Genomic DNA, 8,044 nt, shown 5'->3' with positions numbered 1-8,044 from the left:
GTAATGCTGCAGCCATTGCATGCATTGTGGGCAGTGTTGCCAACTAATTTTCAGGGGAAGTTGCTAGAGGCAGGTCAATTTGTTGCTAAAAGTTGCTAAATGACGTTGTGATGTCATTGCGTGATGATGCAAAACTGCGTCATTACGTAGAATATACAATAACGTTACTCAAATTGACTGGCCATCTCAGTGAAAAATATAATTTGACATTTGTTATTTAGATTTGTTTGTTATCATATTTTTTTTTGTAAAAGTAATATAAACACAACACTTTATATGATCACATAATTTTTTTAAACACAACACATTGAGTTATTGAACAATTACACATTATTGAACAATTACATTTTATTTATTTTCTTTTTAACTAGTAAACCTACACATTCTGAACAATTATAGTTTTAAGCAGTGTATTGGTAGTTAACATGCTACCTAACTGATCAACAATTATAGGTACAAGCTAATAACAAGGTATATATGCTATCTTCTTGAACAAGCAACTTAACTCAAATAATGATGTGTGCGCTAGGCAGCTCTCTCCAGGTTGTTGTGCTGCTTGGCTGGCTAGCTGCTCAATGGTTTCCTCCAGATATTGCCACTGTTCTTGCACACACTGCAGTACACACTGCCACCACCAGCTGTGTGTCTCCGCCAGTTCCAGAAAGTCCACTCCTTGCATACGTACTGTAAATATGATGAATCATAGATTGGCAAGGAAATCCTCTTCATCTTCACTGTCCAACTGCATTGTCACGGAGCTGGAACCAGCAGAAGAGGATGGAGTGTCCTTAAAGCTGTATGCTGCTGTGGTGCCAAACTGCTGCAGAACTTCACTTGGTAGTTTATGCTGGTAACATGTATCACCAGCCAGCTTCAGTCCATACCACACCAGGAGTATGGAGTTGAGAGTGTGCAGTGACACTATTTCTTAACTTTGACTTGACCACACTCATTTGGCTGAACAGCCGTTCAACCTCCGCATTTGAGTGTGGCAAGGAGAGGGCAGCGAGTGCAGCTTTGCACAGTTCTTCAAATGGATTTGACCCGGAAGAGTCCGTGTAGTTATTGACTTCACTCCAAAACTTGACTGTATTTTCAGTTGAGTCCCACCTAAACAGATGGATGTTTCTCCATTGGGAAACAATTTTATCAATTGTTTGGGGCTGGTATCCTAGTAGCTCAGCTACTTTAATAATTTCAGTGGTGCCTTTATTGTGCTTTAGCATTTCCTTAACACTGAACAAGGCCATGTGTCGCAAGGCTTCAAGGTTGTCTGGGAGTCTTGCTTGCAGCTCCTTGCTTAAAGCAACAATGTAGTTGATGCACTGTCTCCGAATGACCTTTTGTCCTCTGGTGCAAGACTGAATTGGTACACCGTGCTCTCTAAAAGGTTCCCAAGGTATGGTGATGGACTGAGATGTCCATTAATAGCATCCTTCAGGACATACATTTTTGCCATAGGGTTGACTACTCTGCTGCAAATTGATGTTAAGAGGTGTACCAGATTGTCCAAAAGCTTGACAGGATCTGTTTGCTCTCCCTCAAATGACTTCACTGCAACTTGTACGTCGTGATCTGCAGGGGTTTCTGGCCACAATTAATGGTGGCATACACTGCTTTGTACGCCTCGCACCGTTTTGGGGAAATCGAAAACCAGTTGTAGGTTTCCCTGATTAAGTACTCAACACTCCTAGGGATGGTTTCTTTGGATGCTGCACTGACAGCCAATTGTAAAGAATAGCACACACAGCGGATGAGTACCAAATTTGGCAATGCACATTCTTCCTTTAAAATCTTGTGCACCCCGTTGTGCACCCCAGTCATCACGGACGCATTATCAGTGCCAATACTCTGAAGATTCTCTTTTTTAAGGTTACACTTCTCAAGAAACTCTACCGCCTTTACTATTGATCTGGCATCGCCCCCCCCCCCTCCAATTCAACCAGCCCGAGAAATGTGGACACAACAGTTCTTTTTTTAGCACTGAAATACCGAATCACCACACCCAGGTATTTCGAGATCAGTGGACTCATCCAAAAGGAGACTGAACTTCTCATCCCCCACATCTGATGTAACCCTTTTGAGAAAATAAGGATCCAGTACTCCCCTAATCATTTCTGTGCACTTGGTGCGGTGCATTTGGAAGTTTGTTGCTGCCACAGAATCTGAAAAGGCAGCTTTGCAAGCCATACCTAAATGATTGCATGCTAGCAGCGAACAATGCTCCGCAATGGCCATTGCCATAGTAGCTTCTGCGCTTTTGCAGTTATCCACTTTCTTAACCAACTGTGGTAATGTAGACTGCGTTGTGGGGTTGTACGGTTTTGATTTATTTATATGCTTTGCTGTAGCACAATGTTTTTTGATGTCATACATTTTTGCAAGCATATCTGATTTGCAGTAGCACAGTATGCCTGTCAATCATCCCCAATTACCGGCTTCAGCCACCCTTTAAATGCAGGTACAGACTCCCACTCTTTTCTGTACTTCTGGCTGTACAATTTTGATTGAGACATGTTGATTGATGTTGTAAGTTCTGTTGAAGATCAAACATTTGTGACCAACTATCTTCACTTCCCTAGTCAGCCAACAATGATTTGCAATTTGCTGAAATTGCTGCTGGCCTGCTGGCCTGCTGCTGCCTGTGCATGAGCTGAGCGCCTGCTGTTGACGTCACTCCCAATGCACTTTTGTCACAACGTGTGTTGTGACTGAGTGTGTGACAGAGAAAATCGGTTGTGTCATTTAGAGGGAAAATGCATTTTAGCGTTTGAGTCACTTTTCAAAAGTTGCTAAAAGTTCAAAATAAATTTTAAAAAGTAGCTAAATGTGTTGCTAGATGCTGTTTAAAAAAGAAGTTGCTAAATCTAGCAACAAAATTGCTAAATTCGCATCACTGATTGTGGGAGGCTCTATTATCAACCAATCATTAGGGTGTTTTTGTTTGACCCGCGCGAATGTGACCAAAGACATGACTGAAGCAGGAACCAACATCGTTGCGATTCATATATACAGTGGTTACATACAGAGGAAGAGGCCAAAAGCGAGAGGTTTCACTCTTGCCAATATCTGTCCAAAATAAAGCCATTTGTGTTTTTATGGGCTTGTTTTGGACGTACGCTTGTTGCCTGCCTTCCCGTCTTTGGGACAACTCATTGTTAGGGCGGAGACATGAGCATCTCGTCATTACATATCGAGCTCATATATACAAATGAACGTTATATGAGGCTCTCACTCAGTTGATTGTACAATGTAAACACACATGATTTCAGTTTGTGTGTAATATGGGGGTTGGAGGAAACATGTTTATTTCAACAAACTTTATAAAGAAAAACTTGAATAAACAATGGCAACACTGCAATGTTGATCTGAGCTTTGCTGTTGGAAAACCACTTCAGTGTCTGACTTTCGGTTGTCGCAGAGGCACCTCCCCCGACTATATTCATCGACTTTTTTCTGCAGTCTGTTGTTTTAGCCTTACAACTCAAACAAGCCCACTGTCTTATGGTTTTTATTTCTACCTGGTAGTTATTTGTGCTCCCATGTACCCTTTTCACCCTAAGGTGCCGCCCGAACATTTACTTTTCACATTGCCCTTTCCAGCACAGTTCCATGGCGGATGCTTAATCAGGCCAGCGGAGTACACCTAGGCTCGGTTGGTTTGATTCAGCTCATAGGGCAGTCTGGAGTCGCGCATCCAGCTCAGACGTTGCATGCATCAATCAAGGGTTAAATGCAAAGTCATTGACTGTTCAGTCGGGCACCAGATTTAAATAACATATGGGTCTTGTTGCATGCCAGATCTTTAACCTGAATAGGTATTTTACATATCAATTAAGCCACATGTTGTCCGCCGCCCTATTTATTTTTACATTTTTAATTTCACCTTTATTTAACCAGGTAGGCTAGTTGAGAACAAGTTCTCATTTGCAACTGCGACCTGGCCAAGATAAAGCATAGCAATTCGACACATACAACAACACAGAAGTTACACATAAAATAAACAAAACATACAGTCAATAATACAGTAGAAAAATAAGTCGATATACAATGTGAGCAAATGAGGTGAGATAAGGGAGGTAAAGGCAAAGAAATCCATTGTGGCGAGGTAAATACATATATGCAAGATAAACACTGGAATGGTAGATTTGCAGTGGAAGAATGTGCAAAGATAGAAATAGAAATAAGGGGTGCAAAGGAGCAAAATAAATAAATACAGTAGGGAAGAGGTAGTTGTTTGGGCCTAAATTATACACTGCTCAAAAAATAAAGGGAACACTAAAATAACACATCCTAGATCTGAATGAATGAAATATTTCTTATTAAATACTTTTTTCTTTACATAGTTGAATGTGCTGACAACAAAATCACACACAAATTATCAATGGAAACAAATTTATCAACCCATGTGAGGTCTGGATTTGGAGTCACACTCAAAATTAAAGTGGAAAAACCACACTACAGGCTGATCCAACTTTGTGTAATGTCTAAAACAAGGCAAATGAGGCTCAGTAGGTGCTGTGTGGCCTCCACGTGCCTGTATGACCTGTCCCTTACAATGGCCTGGCATGCTCCTGATGATGGTGGCGGATGGTCTCCTGAGGTGCTTCCTCCCAGACCTGGACTAAAGCATCCGCCAACTCCTGACAGTCTGTGGTTGCAACGTGGCGTGTGGTGGTGAGCGAGACATGATAGTCCCAGATGTGTTTCAATTGGATTCAGGTCTGAGGAACGGCGGGGCCAGTCCATAGCATCACATGCCTTCTCTTGCAGGAACTGCTGACACACTCCGCCACATGAGTCTAAGCATTGTCTTTCATTAGGAGAACCCAGGGCCAACCGCACCAGCATATGTCTCACAATGGTCTGAGGATCTCATCTCGGTACCTAATGGCAGTCAGGTATCTCTGGCGAGCACATGGAGGGCTGTGCGGCCCAAAGAAATGCCACCCACACCATGACTGACCACCGCCAAACCGGTCATGCTGGAGGGATGTTGCACGGCAGCAGAACGTTCTCCACGGCGTCTCCAGATCTCGTCAATGTGTCAGTGTGAACCTGCTTTCACTCTGTGAAGAGCACAGCGCCAGTGGCGAATTTGCCAAAATCATTGTGTTTCTGGCAAATGCCAAACGTCCTGCACGGTGTTGGCGTAAGCATAACCCCCACCTGTGGACGTCGGGCCCTCATACACCCTCATGGAGTCTGTTTTGACTGTTTGAGCAGACACATGCACATTGTGGCCTGCTGGAGGTCATTTTGCAGGGCTCTGGCAGTGCTTCTCCTGCGCCTCCTTGCACAAAGGTGGAGGTAGCGGTCCTGCTGCTGGGTTTTGCCCTCTCTCCACGTCTCCTGATGTTCTGGCCTGTCTCCTGGGCTAGCGCTCCATGCTTGGGACACTACCTAGACGACCAGCAAACCTTCTTGCCACAGCTCGCATTGATGTGCCATCCTAGATGAGCTGCGCACTACCTGAGCCACTTGTCGTGGGTTGTAGACTCCGTCTCATGCTACCACTAGAGTGAAAGCCACCGCCAGCATCAAAAGTGACCAAAACATCAGCCAGGAAGCATAGGAACTGGAGTGGAATCCTGTGGTCACCACCTGCAGAACCACTCCTTTATTGAGGGTGTCTTGCTAATTCTATAATTTCCACCTTTTGTCTATTCCATTTGCACAACAGCATGTGAAATTTATTGTCAATCAGTGTTGCTTCCTAAGTGGACATTGATTTCACAGAAGTGTGATTGACTTGAGTTACATTGTGTGTTGTTTAAGTGTTCCCTTTATTTTTTTTGAGCAGTGTAGATGGGCTATGTACAGATGCAGTAATCTGTGAGCTGCTCTGACAGCTGGTGCTTAAAGCTAGTGAGGGAGATAAGTGTTTCCAGCTTCAGAGATTTTTGCAGTCGTTCCAGTCATTGGCAGCAAGAAACTGGAAGGAAAGACGACCAAAGGAGGAATTGGCTTTGGGGGTGACCAGTGAGATTATACCTGCTGGAGCGCGTGCTACGAGTGGTGGCTGCTACTGGTGACCAGTGAGCTGAGATAAGCGGGCTTTACCTAGCAGAGACTTGTAGATAACCTGTAGCCAGTGGATTTGGCGACGAGTATGAAGCGAGTGCAACACGGAGCGTACAGGTCGCAATGGTGGGTAGTGTATGGGGCTTTGGTGACAAAACGGATGGCACTGTGATAGACTGCATCCAGTTTGTCGAGTAGAGTAACGTCTGACAAGGGGAATGTGACCTTGATATTGTAAACTGATACATAAAACTTATGTGTACTTTACTATTTATATTTTTGACATATTTCATTTTTACTCCACTACATTCCTAAAGAAAAAAATTACTTTTTACTCCCATACATTTTCCCTGACACCTTAAGGTTACAGTTGGAATGCTCAGGGAGGACAGCAAAATGGGTCAATTCATGCACCTATCAATATAAGGCATTGCCATCACTACTGCCTCCAATATGGCAGACTCACTAAACACAAATACCGTGTTTGTAAATAATGTCTGAGTGTTGGAATGTACTGTTGTCTGTACATAACTTTAAAAAAGCAATAACTTTTTGCCATCTAGTTTGCGTAATATAAGGAATTTTATAAATAGCATTTACTTCTACTCATATGACAATTGAGTACTTTTTCCACCACTGTACCTAATAACATTTAAAACCAAATACTTTTAGACTTTTACTCAAGTAGTATTTTACTGGGTGACTTTCACTTTTACTTGAGTCATTTTCTATTAACCCTTGTGCTTTGCTGAAAAATAAGTATGTCCATTGGGACAGATTGACCCGCACAGTTTAAACACATTCATGACAGTCAAAGAATAAAGTAAAAACAGCCCAAACTTTATTTTGTTTTGTCAGACCTTTCAGAAAGAAGAAATACAACATTTGATTTCAAAAACTCAATATTTAAGACCTATTTGTTAAACATATTTCCTTCTCACAAACAAGCATTTTCTATTTCCCCAAGTAGACATTTTTCTTGTATTTCCCAGTAACAGTAACACTTAGGTGTGATTTGACCCTATTGGTCAAAATGATCCCTTCAGTCTTTCTTTCCACATGTTGAACACAATGTACCTGTGTTCTGTCTGCAGGTGTATTTATTGCATTCTACACAAGTGGTGCTGGTTTTACTGTCTTGTCGAGGGTGGCAGAGCAAATCGTGTAGGCCCTGGAACAATTTTGATTACATTGGAAGCTGACAGTCACCTTGACTTTGTTGTGGTGACGGTGTCTGGTCTATATTACCATCTATAGACTTCCATGTCCCCTCTTCTCTGGATGATGGTTGTTGCATGCTCTCTCATCTGATGGAGGGGATGGTATGGCAGACTCCCCTGAATCCTCTTCACCAAAGAAAAATTCACAATCTGGATCATCAACAGCATTGTCCTCTATCTCTGAAATGTCCTCTGTCTCTGAAACCTCTTCTATTTTACTGTCACAGTCCAGAATTTGTGATTAGGCTTCATTCACTGAAAATCATTTGGAGCTCGTTTTTGAGTGTCTGTGTCAGAGATCTGCTGCTCTCGCGCAAAGAAAGAGAAGCTTGGGAAAGCTCCTTTTCACCCAAACATAATTATAAAAATGCAACCAGAACCAGTCAAAACAAAATACATCAAATACACTTGTTTAATTTGGACCTGTGCAAATATCTATACAGATGAAAGCCTCCGGGTCAAAATGACCCACAACATCATGTTTGTATACAAAATCTACACAGACATTCCACAACACATCAGTTCGTGTCCACATTTTGAAGTTAGGTTCATGACCTAAATGAAGAAAACTAATTTAATTCCATGGAGAAAAATAGACATTAACTATTATTTTAGACAACTCAAAAGTGGAAATGGGTAAAATTGACCCGCAACATAATAGGAGGGTTACGGTATCTTTACCTATAGTCAAGTATGACAATTGGGTACTTTTTCTACCACTGCTATCAATTTCTATGGTTTAGCGCAGTAGTGCGAAAAGGGCGTCCTTGATTAGAGGGGAATAATGAAAACCAGAAGTG

Source organism: Salvelinus sp. IW2-2015, linkage group LG15 (assembly GCF_002910315.2).
Source record: "Salvelinus sp. IW2-2015 linkage group LG15, ASM291031v2, whole genome shotgun sequence".
Classification (NCBI taxonomy): domain Eukaryota; kingdom Metazoa; phylum Chordata; class Actinopteri; order Salmoniformes; family Salmonidae; genus Salvelinus; species Salvelinus sp. IW2-2015.
Note: the sequence above shows the minus strand (reverse complement) of the source record.